The 17,104-nt window shown below is 46.9% G+C and overlaps 1 protein-coding gene across 2 annotated transcripts in view; it reads left to right on the top strand.

Moving 5' to 3' along the window:
• SLC13A1 (solute carrier family 13 member 1) overlaps positions 1-12,319 on the top strand; it is a 104,162-nt gene extending 91,843 nt beyond the window's left edge. Inside the window, exon 16 of one of the 2 annotated variants that reach the window (XM_035698436.2) lies at positions 11,829-12,319. The gene's annotated coding sequence lies outside the window, so the exon portion shown is untranslated. Of the gene's footprint in view, positions 1-2,106; positions 2,924-11,828 lie in introns of those variants that run through there. The other variant, XM_025477115.2, reaches the window with a different exon arrangement.
• Positions 12,320-17,104: the final 4,785 nt, after the last annotated feature.

Raw genomic sequence — 17,104 nt, 5'->3', positions numbered from 1 at the left:
ATGAAAGACTTCAAATATATAGAAAAGCACAGAAAATATTAGTAACAATACCAGTACACCCACTATCCCATGAATCCACGATGCAGATCTTTAAAATTAATAACAATGTATGATGTTCATTCCATGTATTTTTTCCAAAAAGAAATAAATATTCCAAATAACATCTAAAGCCCCCCAAAACTCATTATTTCCACTAGAGGTAATCACTGGCCTCACTGCCATCCATCCACGATGCCATACGTCCTCAACATCTGTGTGTATCCATAAGCAATTTATAGCACTGTGTTGAGAGTGGGTTTTTTTAAGTTTTATATAACTTTTCTCATTCTATCAGTGTATTTTTACAATATATTTTTCTTAGGAACTGTATCAATGTGTATTATTAGATATTAACAGATAACTATTATAATAACTGTATTAATAGATCTAGTTCATTCATTTTAATTTTTGTATAGCATTAGATCTTATGTTAAAAGACAATCTTATCAACTCCTCTAGTCGTGGACAATATTTTTTTCCCTTGTAATATTCTTGCCCATGGCTCGTTGTGCGCACGTATGAATTTCTCCAGAGAAGATCAGTACCATTGAAATTGCTCAGTTCCAGAGTACGGACACCTCCGGTTTTACTAGGCATCACCAAGACGGCTTTCAGGAGTGACCATTCGCATCTATCCTCCCAGCAGTGATGCACAGGAGTTCTCACTTGCCCACAACGTACAGGAGTTCTCACTTGCCCACATCCTTTTCAACGTTTGTTGTTAGACATTTCAATTCTCGCCATTCTCATAGGAATTCTGTCTTGATACTGCTTTAACATTTTTCTAATATGTTCTGAGGTTGACCATTTTTCCATATATTTATTAGCCAGCCCTCAGAATTTCATGTTCTTTGAAGTGTCTATAAATTGGGTTTCCCTAATGTTCTGCTATTTCTTTTTATTGATTCATAGTAATTCTTTTTTTTTAATTTATATTTTAAATAACAGTCTTCATGCTGGTTGGCAGGTTGTTGTTGTTTTTCATGATGGATTATCTTTGAACCAATTTGTTAATTTTAATGTAGTAAAACTTATGAGTTGTTTTCTTTAGCATTTTGTGGTTTCTGCCCTTTTTGCCCTTATGGGTATACTCTATGCACTCATTTAGGAAACCCATCCCTGTGCCCCAATGTCATAAAGCTATTTTCTTATGTTTTGCAGCAATCTCATCTATAATATTAGTTTATAATTTTTCTTTCTTTGTCTTTGTCCAATTTCCTTATCAAAGTTATGATACTCATCATGTGAGTTAAATATCTTTCCCACTTTTTCTATTCCCTGAAGTCATTTCTGTTTGCTATAGACTATCTTTCTTCCAAGAGTCGAGAGAAATTGACTACATAAGTATCTAGAATTTTCCCACAAAATTTTACTGTAAAAGTTCAGATATAGCAAAGTCGAATGAGTTTTAGTGAAGGTCCCCGTATCTACTACCTAGATTGTACCACTAACATTTTACTCTACTTGCTTTATCACGGATCTGTCCATCTCTCCATCCCTCTGCCCAACTAGACTCTTGGGGATAAATAGATTTGATTCTGCCTTGACGTAATAAATCAATTCGGACTTTAAAAAGTTTATTATGAATGACTTTCACCTCAGTTTTCAGTATTATCAGAATAAAGTTTTCGATACTATCCTATTATTTTGTCTATTATATCTGTAACTGAGCCCATCTCTCCATTATATTTTTTTTTACAAATTGGTTGATCATGAACTATTTCACAAAACCTCTCAGTACATCACAACAAATCAATTTGAGACAATGTTCTGTGACCACAATGTAATAAAATTAGTAGCTAATAATATAAAGATAGTTCAAAATAACCTCAAGCGTTACACGTTTTAAAAACATCTTTAATAAATGATCATACGGCGTGAATTGTAAGTCATGCTGGTGTGTTTGTTACGTATGTTCCATAAGTTGCTTCCAGTAGCATCTCGGTGCTGTCAGCATGTCTCTACCGAGCGATTTGTGCTCGTATGCCCTGTGCATTTTCCTCTGTGCTACGGCTGTTGAGATCCTGCTGTGTGTGCTTTCATAAGATTCCAGCCTTCTCCTCATAGGTCCCCGTGGATTTTATGTTGTGACGTCGTGGTCAGAACAAGCACCTGTTCCGTGAGCTGCCGTGCCTGTGGATTCCACACGATGCCCAGTGATTCACTGTAATCCGTCCTGCTCCTGTCACTTGTGCACCGTGGGAGAAGCTGCCGTCTCCCCCGTTCCTGTGGGACGCAGCCTGTGTCACCGCTTTCCTGACTTGGATCTCTGCTCCTAGTCAGGTTAGGCCATCACCCTTTTGCGACCGGGCCCAGGCGCTGCTCGAAGAACACTGGCTGCACACAGAGAAGAGCAGTGGAGCCCCGGCTGCTCCCACTGTGTGTCCCGGGCCCCAGACACCCCCGGTGTCGGGCACTGGCCCTGAGGACTTGGGGGCCAGGGCTGCTCCCCACCCCTTCCCCAGTAGCGGGGGACAGCGGGCACTTGGGGCTGGCCTGGGCCCGGCTCCCACGACAGGGCCAGCGTCCTCCTGGGCGCAGGCCTGCCCCGCGGCTCTCGGGCTCCCACTCACACTCAGGGCAGCAGCCCTAAGGGCACTTAGGGCTTCCTACACTGGGCCCATTCCCTGTCGCCTCACCGCTTTGTTAAAGGTGGAAAATTAGTTTAACTCTGATTTAGCGGCAGCAGGATCAGTGGGGGACGCGTCCTCAGCATTTCCCTCCTGCCCTTCCCGTTAGGGTGCAGCCGGCGCCGCCAGGCAGGTTGGGTCAGCACCCGCGTGCCTGTGCAAAAACACGCAAAGGCAGCCGGACATAATTCATTATTTGGAATTATACGCCTAAAATCTCGCCGGTGACAATAGAAGATTCTAAACGATCCTCACAGGATTTTGTTGTTGTTATTTTTTCCCTTCTTCATTCGTTTGGTGCTATTTTCTAAAGCCTTGCTAACTGCCTTTGCACACTTATCCCGCGGTGTTCGGCGGGGTTCACATAGATGAGGGGCATCTGCACCCGCACGGCCCCCCAGCCGCCGAGGGGAGCACCTGACCTGTGTCTTCCTGGGGCTGAGCCCCCCCCCAACGGCCACCTGCTGAGGCTGCGCCAGGCCTGCCCCATCTGCTGGCCGCGGGTCTGGGCGCTGCAAAGCCAGGGGGGCCCGGGAGGGAGGCCCCCGGACTCAGGCAGGACAGACGTGCAGACAGGCGGCCCTCCTTGGGCCTGGACGCCGCCCATCCCAGGGTGCTGCTCGCTGCCTGTGGTCGCTGCAGGCACCCACCGGCCTGGCAGCAGTGCCCGGAGCAGCCCCCCAGGAGCCCCAAGCATGGCCTCCAGCCACAAAGGCCCTGGGGGTGTGGGGCCAGAGCATCCCTGGGGAGGCCTGGGGGTGCGGGGCCAGAGCATCCCAGTGGAGGGGGCCTGGGGGTGCGGGGCTGGAGCATCCCTGGGGAGGGGGCCTGGGGGTGCGGGGCGAGAGCATCCCTGGGGAGGGACCTGGGGGACACAGGGACCTGGGGCAGCCACCAGCACCAGTTGCCCGGGCCCGGGGTGACACCTGTCTTACTCCTAATCTGCAGGAGACATGATGGTGGGGAGCAGGGAGGCTGTCCTAGCAACACGAGGTCTAAGATCCCATGTGGACAAAAGCAAATACAATCCTTTTTCCTGGGGATTCCTGGGGGGCTCAGTGGTTTAGCACCACCTCTGGCTCAGGGCGTGACCCCAGGGTTCCGGGATCGAGTCCCGTGTTGGGCTCCCTGCATGGAGCCTGCTTCTCCCTCTGCCTGGGTCTCTGCCTCTCTCTCTCCCTCTCTCTCTCTCTCTCTCTGTCTCTATGAATAAATAAATAAATCTGAAAAGAAAAGAAAGAAAAGAAAAGAAAAGAAAAGAAAAGAAAAGAAAAGAAAAGAAAAGAAAAGAAAAGAAAAGAAAAGAAAAGAAATCCGTTTTCCCTGAGCAGAAGTGACACGGATAGTGCTGGGTTCGGGAACGGGTGTCGTGGCCGTGACCAAGTGGCCTGAGGCCTTTGGAGCTGCGGCGGCGACAGCACAGCCACCAGCCTTGCGCGGCGACACTGTCCCCGATACTGGGACCCCCGGGGGGGGCTGACGCCCAGCCCCAGGCCCTGTCTCCATCGCCGTCCGCCACACACCACTGGGGGGATGCGATCCCAGCAGATTCAAGGATGTGAGAGTGGGAGGTCGACCTGGAATGACAGTCTCACTCTAAGTTTTGTCTTATGTTCGTGCTTCGTCCATATATGTGTTTCCCTTAATATATATTCATAATACGACACACGATGACATGCCTGTTCCCTGAGTTCCCAACGGCAGCAGAGAACGTCTGTGCACGAGGAGCCCACGTGGCACTTCTGGGGGAACCCACGCTGGGGCACCTGGGGATGCTGCAGTGCCTGGGCCCACGGTGCTAGGGAGTGAGAGCCCCCAGCCGCCAGGTGACCCCTGACAGTAGCCACACTCCGCTCCCACCGGGATGACCGACCATTTTCACTTACCCTCATTTTTTTTCCCCAACAATTGATATTTGCAACTTTCCTATAATCTCGGCCCACTTGGTGAACAGATAATCAGTATTTGATGATTTAAGTCTGCATTTCCCTGATTGATAATGAGAATATTTTTAATTTCTTCTCTGAATTGCTTCTTCATGTTTTCCCATTTATGTTTCTGTTGAGCTGTTGGGCTTCTGTTCGTCAAACTACCATCTCCTTGTACCTTCTTGTTTGTAATCCTTTGACACTTGCAGCCGTGTCCAATCGTCCTGATAAACGATTGTCTTTTGCCTTTGTTTATTTTGTTTTTTTTTAATAGAAGTGTTTAGGTTTAAACCCTCATCAAATTAGCTTTTAATCCTCATTAAGTTTTTATCAAACTAATGTCTCTTTTCTTTTTTATTCTATACGTATCTTATTTAAGAAGAGCCTTCTCTTCTCCAGTTAGAAAGTTATTTTCTACAGTTTCTTTTAAAATATTTGTTTTGCTTTTCACATTTGTTTTTAACCCATTTAAAATGTATTTTGGTAAACACTGAGAATAAGCATCTATGTTAAGGCTTTCAGTATGAATAAACCTATTGCCCTGGTAATATAAGTTGAGAAGTCTAATATTTTCCCAGGCGATTGGCAAGACTATCTTCTCACGTGCCACATTAGAATAATCCCCGTGCTAGCATTTTCATCTCTTTCATTGACCTATTGGTTCTATTTTTTAAAAAATAAAGTTTTAATATAAATTTTAAATAAGATTTTTTCAGATAATTTTAGATTTACAGAAAGTTGCAAAGACAGTATAATATTTATGTCTTGCACCCAATTTCCCCTATTATTGACATCTTAATAGGTAAGATATATTGGAATTAAGAAACCAATATTGGAACATTATTATTAAATAAAGTACTTTCTTTAATCCTGTTTTCTTAGTTTTACCTAATGTCCTTTTTCTGCTCCAGGATAAGACCACCTTCAGGTGTCATATCTCCTTAGGCTCTCCCAACAATTTCTCGGACACTCTTTGTTTTAACAATCTTGACGATGTTGAGAGGTCCTGGTCAGGTAGTTTGTAGAATGCCACTCTACTGGGGTTTTTTTATTTTATTTTATTTTATTTTATTTTATTTTATTTATTTTATTTTATTTTATTTATTTTATTATTTTATTTTATTTTTTATATAAATTTATTTTTTATAGGTGTTCAATTTGCCAACATATAGAATAACACCCAGTGCTCATCCCGTCAAGTGCCCCCCTCAGTGCCCGTCATCCAGTCACCCCCACCCCCTGCCCTCCTCCCCTTCCACCACCCCTAGTTTGTTTCCCAGAGTTAGGAGTCTCTCATGTTCAGTCTCCCTTTCTGATATTTCTATTGGGGTTTTTCTAATGTTTTTTTTTTTTTTTCTCATGATTAGACTGGGCCTCTAGGTATTTTGATCTGCTTGGGTGCCTGCCCTGCTCTCCTCAGAAAGCTTCATTATGTGAGTAATACAACGTTTCGTACCTTCTTGGTGCTTGTGTAGCTTATTAGCCTGACATAGGAACTAAGTCTGAGGAGGAAGGGAGACCAGCAATCCTGCCTCAGCAGGGTGCCCATCACGGTTACTGTTGGTCATTAAAACAAATTAAGATCTTTGAATTGAGGCCCTAAACTGTATTCTGGTGAATGTTTACAGAGCAACTAAATATTCTTTTAAACTTCTTACCAGGATATCAATTATGAACCTGTGATGATAGATTTTATGTTGCATCTGTCTGACTTTCCCCTGTGGCTCCACATGATACTTTCTCTGGGACTGTCGTCATTTTCTTATATTAAAAAGAAGAAGAAAAGAAAAAGAAAACGCTTTAAAGCTTTCCTTCTAATATTTTGGTATTTGATACAGCTTTGAATTTATTTTGTGCTGCTATAAGGACAAGATACAACTTAATTTTTTCTATATACATGACCAACTATTCTAAAACTGGTTGTTGAATGCCCCTATTTTACCCCACTAGTTTGAAAGACTCTGCCATATAAAAGATTTCCATGTACGGTTGTGCGATGCCACCACAGACTTCTAGAAGGGGGAGCCTCCAGCTTAGGCCCCGTGCTTCAGGGGGTCTGCTGTTGTTCCCCTCCAGGCACAGACCTTCTCATGCAGAGAGGAGACGGCGACGCAAGAGACTTACCCACCCGGAGCCCGAGTCCCAGCTTTAGACCTAGCCAGCGATAGACCCCCGGGATCCCAGAATCTTATGCCCAGACAACTGTGGGTGCACTGGTGTGGCTGCAGCGAGCCCCCCCAAGGGCAGACCACACCGCAGTAAGCATGGGGGCTGTGCTGTCCACGGCAGGAGCCTGGATGTGCAGGCCACGGTCCCGGCGTCCACACACAGGTGCGCATGAGACCCTCGGGGATGGAAAGAGAACAGGGTTAGGCTGAGACTCGGGAGCTGGAGCTGAGGTCTACTCCTCCCATAGCACCACATCCTGAGACAGAACTCCAGGAATCCAAGAATTATAAATTCAGATCTTGCATTCCAAATATATATACATATAAATGTGCATATATCAAAATGAAAAGATAAAACATATTTCGCTTCATTGTTTGCTAGCTTGATTAAATGGCATATGGGTTTTCGTTTGCACTCTTGCCCGAGACCCTACAAAGGTTAAGGGGCATCTTGTGTTTGTGTATATTTCTAGGTTCTTTATCATGTTCCATTGGACCATTTGTCTAGTCCTGTTTCAATAACATTCTGCCTTCATTAGAAAAAATGAGTGGGAAATATCAGAAAGTGAGACAGAACATGAGAGACTCCTAAGTCTGGGAAACAAACTAGGGGTGGTGGAAGGGGAGGAGGGCGGGGGGTGAGGGTGACTGGGTGACAGGCACTGAGGGGGGCACTTGACGGGATGAGCACTGGGTGTTATTCTATATGTTGGCAAATTGAACACCAATAAAAAATAAATTTATTAAAAAAATAATAAATCTCAAAAAACAATTCCCTAGATAACTACTTAAGAATTTGGGGTATTAAAAAAATAAAGAAAAAAGAACTCAGGCTATTAAAATGAACATTAAATGTTCAAACAAATATACATAAAATGTTTATTTTTAAGGTCTTGACTGTTAAGTAGTGACTTTTTTAACATAAAAATTCTATAAAAATACCACTTAGGTATTTGGAGGAAAAAAATTCAGAATATATGGTCTAATTACTTGTTGGTATGTAGTGGTTGCATATGTGTGTCCGTATAATCACCTATCTTTTCAACATTTAGGATATTTATATAAAGTATTTGTGCTTAGACATGTACAATTTTGTTTACTACCTAACTAGTAAGTGGATTTATATTTAAATGTAAATGTCTTTGCAGAGTTCAATGTGTTGAAATTCCTAATTTTCATACTAGACATTTCAAAATTTGCATGTATAATTGCACATTCCTTCACGCAAATAAAAACTTAGTTTTTGCCCTCCTGGAAAAAAAATTCTGCCTTAATTAATATAATAATTAATCGAAAGGGCAATTCTCCTGCCAATTTTATTCAAAATCATCTTCATTATTTTTGTCCTTTTTTTCTTCCAGTATAAATTTGTGGGGCCAGAGTAGCAAGTTAAAAAAAAAAAAGTCTCCTTTGAGCTATCACTTTGAATAAAAACTGTTTCATTCTCTTTTTAATTTAAAAGCTCCCTTTTAGCCTAATTTATGAATTTTCTCATATTTTAACTTCCCGCCATTAGTTCTACCTTAGTCTCTCTGTCAGTGGTTCTAGACCAGAAGTGATTTCTGCCCTCCAAGGGACATTGGAGATGTCCGGAGACATTTTTTGGTTGTCACAGCTGAAGTGAGGGGTGCCCCTGGCATCTAGTGAGTAGAGACCAGAGATTCCCAGGGCAGTCCCCACAACAGATTGTCTGACCAAAAATGTCACTAGTGCGAAGGTTGAGAACCCTGTTCCAGACGACACAGGAACACGTAGAAGCCGTCATGACGCACCCTACTCACAAGTGTACATCAGAAGTGTGTGTACTTATTTGCACATACGTGAGCGTATTGTAATCGGCGCTTAGCTGACCACTTTCTCACCCACTGCCTTCAGCTGAGATTCTCCGAGCGATTTACCAACAAGATCGTGTTAATCCTCACCCGGTGCTCCACAAATAGGTGACACCACGATTCCACTGGCTTTGTTAATTCAGAGACACAGATTAAGCGCCTTACCAGTGCTCCTTAAAAAAGGAAAACTCTTGAAAAACATGTTCCATGAAGTCCTCTGTTTCAGCTATTATGTGATAGTTGATAGTTTCTTCCTTTCTTCTGCTTATGAAAGTTGGATGACTTTTCTTTTTTTTTATAAATTTATTTTTTATTGGCGTTCAATTTGCCAACATATAGAATAACAGCCAGTGCTCATCCCATCAAGTGCCCCCCTCAGTGCCCGTCACCCATTCACCCCCACCCCCCGCCCACCTCCCCTTCCACTACCCCTAGTTCGTTTCCCAGAGTTAGGAGTCTCTCATGTTCTGTCTCCCTTTCTGATATTTCCCACTCATTTCTTCTCCCCCTCTATTCCCTTTCACTATTTTTTATATTCCCCAAATGAATGAGACCATATAATGTTTGTCCTTCTCCGACTGACTTACTTCACTCAGCATCATACCCTCCAGGTCCATCCACGTCGAAGCACATGGTGGGTATTTGCCATTTCTAATGGCTGAGGAATATTCCATTGTATACAGAGACCACATCTCCTTTATCCATCATCTGTCAATGGACACTGAGGCTCCCTCCACAGTGTGGCTACTGTGGACATTGCTGCTGTGAACATCGGGGTGCAGGTGTCCTGGCGTTTCCCTGCATCTGTATCTTTGGGGTAAATCCCCAACAGTGCAATTGCTGGGTCGTAGGGCAGGTCTATTTTTCACTCTTTGAGGAACCTCCACACAGTTTCCCAGAGAGGCTGCACCAGGTCACATTCCCACCCACAGTGCAGGAGTGTTCCCCTTTCTCCACATCCTCTCCAACATGTGTGGTTTCCTGTCTTGTTAATTTTCCCCATTCTCACCGGTGTGAGGTGGGATCTCATGGTGGTTTGGATGACTTTTCTTCAGGCAACAATACACTTCCTACTTTTCAACATGCTGTTGAACTCTAAGTACCTAATTCTTAACATAGAAAAGGAGTCTGATTTTAATACACATTTAAAAACTTGATCTGGGTGGGTAGAAATATTTTCATACTTGAAGAAAAAAAATCTAAGGAAAGCTTTTATAAAAGATGGTAATGGTTTAGTGATTAAGAATCTGAAAAGAGAAGATGCTGTAAAGGAATTTACTGAATTGGGATCCCTGGATGGCCCAGCGGTTTAGCACCTGCCTTCAGCCCAGGGCTTGACCCTGGAGACCCGGGATTGAGTCTCATGTCAGGCTCCCTGCATGGAGCCTGCTTCTTCCTCTGCCTGTGTCTCTGCCCCTCTCTCTCTCTCTCTCCCTCTCTCTATGTCTATCATGAATGAAGAAATAATATCTTTAAAAAAAAAAGAATTTACTGAACTAATGAGGATAAGCAATGCCATTAGGTTTTAGACTTGATTTGTAAGCTTAATATTTGAAAGTAAAGTGATCTTCAGTAATTCTGAAGGGATTATTACTAAACACAGTGATTCTTAGGGAATTATAAATCTGTAAGTGGCTAGAAAAGAGTATTTCATGCTGAAGGCGTTGGTCATGAGGGCAAGTCCAACCTCCTTGCTCCCCCAGCTGGTGGGATCATACTTCCGAGTGTGTGATGATTGACTTTAAGTGTCAACTACGTTGAGCCACGGTGCCCAGTATGTGGTCAAACATTTTTCTGGATAATTCTGTGATAATCATTGCTTTGGGTGAGATCAGCATTTAAAACAGTAATTTAGAATAAAGCTCATTACCCTCCTTACGGTGGATGGGCCTCATCAGGTGAATTCCTGAGAACTGTAGGCTGACCTCCTAGCAAGAGGGAATTATTCTGCGGCAGATGGCCTGTGTCCTTGAAGTGCGGCGTTGGCTCTTCCTGGATCTCCTGCCTGCCATCCCACCCTGCAGGTTTCAGATTTGCCAGCCTCAATAATCATATGAGTCAATTCCTTAAAATAGGTATCTTTCCGCACACACACACACTCACACACACACACCCTATTGGCTCTGTTTCTCTAGAAAACTCTGAGTAATACAGTATGTCATGAAATCCTTTTAAAAAATTCTTTATTATGATCAACAATATGAAGGAAGATGGCTTGAGAGACATATACTTTGAACTAAAAGGAATTATACCCTGTGTCAAGTAGCCAGCTGTATTTTCTTTTATTTAGACAACAGGTTTACACACCTTTTTGTCTTCTCTACTCTCAGATCCCATCAACGTGTTGTGAGTTTCGCAGACTTGCTGAGACAAATACCGTACATGCAGTTCTCCTGCCCTTGAACATAAGGGAAACTGGATTTCCTAGGAGTTCTTGCAATTAGGCAGGCCAGTGGGACTGGTCTTGGCTAAAGGAATGTGAATGGAAATGACCGGGTCGCTTCCAGGTCGAGGCGGTCCTCAGGCTCTCTACGCCTCCTACAGCAAACCCTGAGACCTGACGCTGAGTTGTCTGCGCCTCCCTTAACCAGGATCCTCGAGTGATTCTGTGGAGCAGAGCCCGCCTCTGCCTGGCCCTGACACAGAAATAAACCTTTATGGTCTTTAACTGCTGGAATTCACCGCTAATAGGTTGCCCGGGCATGGCCTAGTGTGTCCTGACCAATACATGTGCCGTGCTTCCTGCGGGCCCTACAGAAATACTAGGAGAAAAGTTGATTGCGACTATTCCCTTCTGGAACACGGTCACAGTCTCTAAAGGGATAATAAGGTGAACCCAGAATTAACACAATATAATCAAGAATTAATAAAGTTCTAAAATTAGCACCACCATGTTAACTGATACTCTGACTAAATTCAAACGTATTTGAATCAGTTTATGTCTCACAGTTTTTCTGACATCGTCCAACTCATCTCAGGTACCATGGCTTCCTTACCACGGTGACATAAAAATTAGGAAGATGGCTAGTTTTCTAACGTCGCGAGCTTCTCAGAGAAACACGTTTCACAAATATCAGCACAAGTGTCATCTAAGGCTAACATTCCAGGCATGTACAAATCAAAGAAGAGTGATTATGTAATTTTAGACCCATTAATGTACCATCATCGTTAATCTCTATCATCGGGAGCTGGAGATTGATAGACTCTCTCTTCTACTTCTTCTCCTTCTAGAAATGATGGAACATAGATATCACAATGAATGTTTTTCTGGTTCCTGAGCTAGACTTCCCACCTATGTGGATCAGGAGAAGAAGAAGAAGAAGGAGAAGAAGAAGAAGAAGAAGAAGAAGAAGAAGAAGAAGAAGAAGAAGAAGAAGAAGAAAAGAAGAAGAAGAGAAGAAGAAGAGAAGAAGAGAAGAAGAAGAAGAGAAGAAGAAGAAGAAGAAGAAGAAGAAGAAGAAGAAGAAGAAGAAGAAGAAGAAGAAGAAGAAGAAAAATGCTTGAAGCTCAAACTTATCTCAGCAGCAATAGTCACTGGTCTTAGTCATCTGCTCTGCTCGAGCAAACTGTTTTTCAACTCTGAAAGTCATGAGGACGGTACTGGATTTGCCTGACTCTGTGCACCCCCTGGATTTACTCTCTTATGATGCTGAGCTAGTCATTTAATCAACCTCACCTTCAATTTCCTCAATTCAGAAATAAATGTGTTACTATGTAGCTCATACAGGTCTAATTGGTGGTTTAAAATGACTCAAAATTATTGATGAATAAATATAAGAATGGAGGGGTGGGTGGTAATCACAAGATCCATAGACTGCGATAATGCTTGTGAAAATGTTTTCTAAATGACCGAGAGTTCGAGAGCATAGAGTATCATCAATCAAACAGTGTTTTGAAGACATTTTCTCTAATGTTTATTTATTTTTTTTTTAGATTTTATGTATTTATTCATGAGAGACAGAGAGAGAGAGGCAGAGGCAGAGGCAGAGGGAGAAGCAGGCTCCATGCAGGGATCCTGATGTGGGACTCGATCCCGGGTCTCCAGGATCATGCCCTGCGGCAAAGGCAGATGCTCAAGCACTGAGCCACCCGGGCGTCCCTCTAATGCTTATTAGATGGGAGTCTAAAACCCGACGGGTTGACAATGTGGGGTTCTTAGGGCTTCTGTGAGCGCTTAGTGGGCTCCTCGGCAGCTGGAGACTTCCCTCGGCAGCAACCCGAGCAGAGGAAGCTCCGTGCTCCCCCTTCCCTGGAAACATGCGCTGGGGCTGGGCTTCTGCACCAGGAAGCTAAAGCTTGGCCTTGTGGAAACGGTGATTCAGAAGGAGGTTGAGAGAGACCCCGCAGGAGCTGCCTGCGCGCCCCGACCTTCCACCCTCGCCTCTGTGGGGCGGCCCTGCAGGAAGGTGTCCGGTCCGTGGGCCTCCAGGGAGGAACTTGCTCCGAGACCCTGAAGTGGTGTGAGGCCTCGGAGCTGCAAGCAGTGCAGGCGTCAGGCGGAGTCCGCGTGAGGTCAGGCTCAGGGGTCCGAGGACCCTCCCAAAGGCGAAGCAAGTGCTTCTGAGCAGCTCTTTATTTTTTTGTTTGTTTTCCTGCTTTATTTATTTATTTTTAATGTAAAAGCATTGTCCTTTATTTTTTCTTTTTTTCTAAAATATATTTATTTTTTATTGGTGTTCAATTTGCCAACATACAGAATAGCACCCAGTGCTCATCCCAGCAAGTGCCCCCCTCAGCGCCCGAGCAGCTCTTTAAAGAGAGCCTGTGAGCAGCCGGGAGCAGCAGGCGCCCTGGACCGTCCCCCCGACGGCTGGAGCTCCTCGGAAGGAAGTCGGCCTGGGCCAGGGTCTGGGCCTGACTTGCTATTGATTCAGAGAAAACCCTTTTCTTCGGGCGTCAGAGTTGGATTTTGTCCCAAGCAGCAGCCTGTCATGTCTCGCTGCCCGGACCGGCTCACAGCAGGGGGTCAGCCTCTAACTGGGCCACTCATGGGGGCTCCAGGGCTGCAGGCCGCCTGCTAGCTACGTCCCAGAGCCGTCTGACGTGTCACGCGCGGAGCCATGTGTCAGAGCCCAGCCTAGCCACGTGAGGAGGGCGAGGGCCCCTGTGCCGTCTGCTTTCCCCCGCGCTGCTGTCAGCCCCGCTGCTCGCCCCACGCCGTTGCCACGCACCTCCACGGCCTCCACGGCCTCCACGGCCTCCACGGCCTCCGTCTTCACTGCTTGGGTCATACCTGCTGGGACGGTTTGTGAGACAAGCAGTGAGACCAAGAGCTCAAGAAAAAGAAGCTTCAGTCATGCTGTATTTAGCGTCTCCCTAACCCCTTAGTTCTGAAGGATCCCCTGGAGCTCGTTCATCACGGACGGCCACCCGCTGTCCCCTGGCAGGTGTAAGGGCACGACCTCCAGGCCGGGGCGGCCGGCTCGGGGACAGAGAGCCCCGGGGCTGGCAGCGTCCCTCGCTGTGGCTGCGGCCTGGCCTCGGGGGCTCCGTGCGTCCGGGCCGCTCCCTCCAGGTGCACAGGGACCCGGTGGGCAACCCAGGCTGTCGACACCCGCTGCTCCAGCCGGCGACGTCCCCAACACGATGAATCGGTAGCGCCAGGGGCGGTAAAGCCACGGCGGTGGAGAGTCCCCACGCCGTGGAATGCACCGGGGGCTTTCTTCTGTGGTTTTTGTTCAGATCGAGTGGACGAAGGGTAGAGACCTGTCACTGCAGCAGATAAGCTCCTCCCTCGTCCAGGCCCATCCCCGCCTCTGCCAAGGCCCCTGTGGTCACACTGGGTAATGGAGGCGGCAGGAGGGGCCTGGGCCTGTGTCCCCACGTTGGCGCGGCCACCCCACCAGTCATGTCACACGAGAGGAGGAGGGTCCATGCAGGGCGCTTGCAACGGGCGAAGGACGCAGCGGGGACTCGAGGCGGGGGAGCCCCAGGGCCGGCCCAGCCCTCCCGAGTCGGTGGCCGTGGCCCTCCGGGGGTCCCCGGGAGCTGCCCCGACAGAAGCCGCGGCCCGGCCCACGGGGGCCACCTCCTGCTCCCGGACACGCAGGTGCCCGCACCACCGCCAGGGCTGCCCCAGGGCTTCGGCCTCGAGGCCAGAGGAGCAACGTGATGCCCCCTCGAGCAGGTGCTCCGAGAGGAGGGGCCCAGGAGCGCCCCAGGGGGCAGGCTGTCCAGGCCGGGGCGGGGGCGCTCGGCTCACGGCCGACCTACAGCGTCCCTCACCGGGCGACCTCCACGGAATGAAATCGGGTGGAAAATACCTTATTCTAGCAGCACGAGAAGGGGCGGCCCCGGTGGCCTCGTCGGGAGTCGCGTCTCCACCCAATAGCTGAAGACCATGCGGTGTCAGGACGCTCCCCGGTGTGTTCTGACTATTGTGATCAAAACACAAAACTGAAAAAAAATAAAAAAAATAAAAAATAAATAAAAAAAAAACACAAAACTGATTTTCAAGTGACATCAAGTTACGCTACGGCCCAAGTGACCCGAGGAGCAGCAATTACTGTCCACGTGCTCGCTTCGTGCTCGGCGCCGGAGAGAAAGCCTTAGACCCTTTTCTTGCGTTTAACGACGTGCGGTGACGGGACGGCTGGTTCGTGCCCGCTTCCACGGTCACAGGGTGAGCTTTCTCAACAAGAATCAAGGACCTTGATTCTCATTCCTCCCCCCAACCCTCCCCAGCTCCCACCCCGGGCACTTCTGGTTTGTTTTTGTTTGGAAGTGGAGAAGCTTGTTTACCACCTGCTTCTGGAACATACTTTACGTTCTCTAGGTGCCCGGAAGATGTCACATAAATAACACTGACCGCATCTGGGGTCGGGCTCAAGCCAGCGCCTGGAAGGCCATGAGCTGCTTCTGAGCGACAGCCCAGGCCCGCCCTCGGCCCTGGAACCCCTGTCCCCATGGGGCTCGAGGAACGATTTTCTGTGTGTGACCCTCCGTGGGTCTCCAACCGCGCTATTGTCTGGGAGCAGAGAGGAGCTGGAAGGGGCTCACCTCTCGCAGGTGCGTTTCCTTGGCTGATGCTGCCCGCGGCCTGCGGCCCACCCTGCCCGCCGCGGCCCGGCCCCGCTCCAGAAGCAGCGGGAAGGGAAGCCCTGGGCGCTGCGGCCTCCCCGCCCTGCTCCCCGCGGACACGCGTGGACACGCGCGGAGGAGGAGCTGGAGGAAAGGACGGGCCGTGAATGCCATGGGTGTCTGGGCCCACCTCGCCCACCTGCTCTGTTCGCACGCTTCCATCGCAGCTGTTATTACCTTGAGCTACTTTGTTATCCCTTCAGTTGCATCTCCCCAGACTCGGAGATGGACTCCACGAGCGGCACCCCTGCCTCACTGGCACCTCGAAATACTGCATCCCTGTCAGAGCTCTCACCTTGCTGATGTTCAGGGAGACAAAAGACCGAGTAAATAAACCTGTTACCTTGAAGATCGCTTGTACTCCTCCGGGACACGCTGAGGACGGGAGAGCTGCTGCGTGTGGGGTCCCCTCGGGGGCGGGGGCCTCCCTCACCCAGCACGCAGGCCTGGCCCTGCCCTTCTACAAGGCTGCGGGCCCGCACCGGAAGCAAGGACGGGGGGTTCCCAGGGCACCTGCACCTGCCCCAGGGGCACCTCACCTCCCCGACCTGCACCCCCCCACGCCCATACCTGCACCTGGCCCGGGGGCACCTCAGCTCCCTGACCTGCACACACACACACACACACACACACACACACACACACACCCCGTCAGCTCCCACCTATCACCACCCACAGATGAGGTGGCCGTGGGGCTTTCAGAAGAGTTTGGGCCGATGACTCAGGGGAATACCCCAGTCGGGACCTTTCTGAATTGAATCTGTACCTTCTAGAATGCGTGAAAAGAGAAAGAAAGAAACTATCCTGAAAATAATGATGATGCTTTACAATGTAATTTTCTTCAATTTAAGGATATGGTCTAGGTTTCTTTAAAGAAGCTAGAAAGTGATTTGCTCTCAATTCCAACGGTTTTAAAATGTTATTCTTTAAGGAACTCCAGGCAAGCTTAAGGAGGAAGTTGTATCACTTTCATTTAAAGTTGCCAGATTAGTCAAAAGGAAGGAATATAACTTTCTTATTTCCTCTTTTTTTTTTTTTTAATAAATCGTCCTTTTAATTATATAAAGACTTGGTAAAGAAAAAAATCCAAATAAGCAGAAACTAGCTCACCTATTTTTCTTTTCAGAGTAAACATCTTTGGTGCCTAGCACAATATCTTTTCTATTCCTGAATTTTTCTAGCAAAAGTTTTTTTTCAATTGGATGCATAATTCAAGATAGGCTGTGAACTCCCTGCACCCTTAGATCATGTACAGAGAGACTGCCAAAAATGCATCATTCACAAGTGGCATTTAAATGGCCATTTTTCAATAGTAAAATATAAGGCTATAATTAATAGCCATTATTGATGGGTCAAAATATGACACACTCGGTTCACACCTGTGATTTACTCTGTGATTAGCTAATTTGAGAAAAGCTGTCTCTGAT

This window comes from Canis lupus, chromosome 14, assembly GCF_003254725.2.
Source record: "Canis lupus dingo isolate Sandy chromosome 14, ASM325472v2, whole genome shotgun sequence".
NCBI lineage: Eukaryota > Metazoa > Chordata > Mammalia > Carnivora > Canidae > Canis > Canis lupus.
The sequence above is the reverse complement of the archived record's forward strand: the minus strand, read 5'-3'. Positions and strand labels throughout refer to the sequence as shown.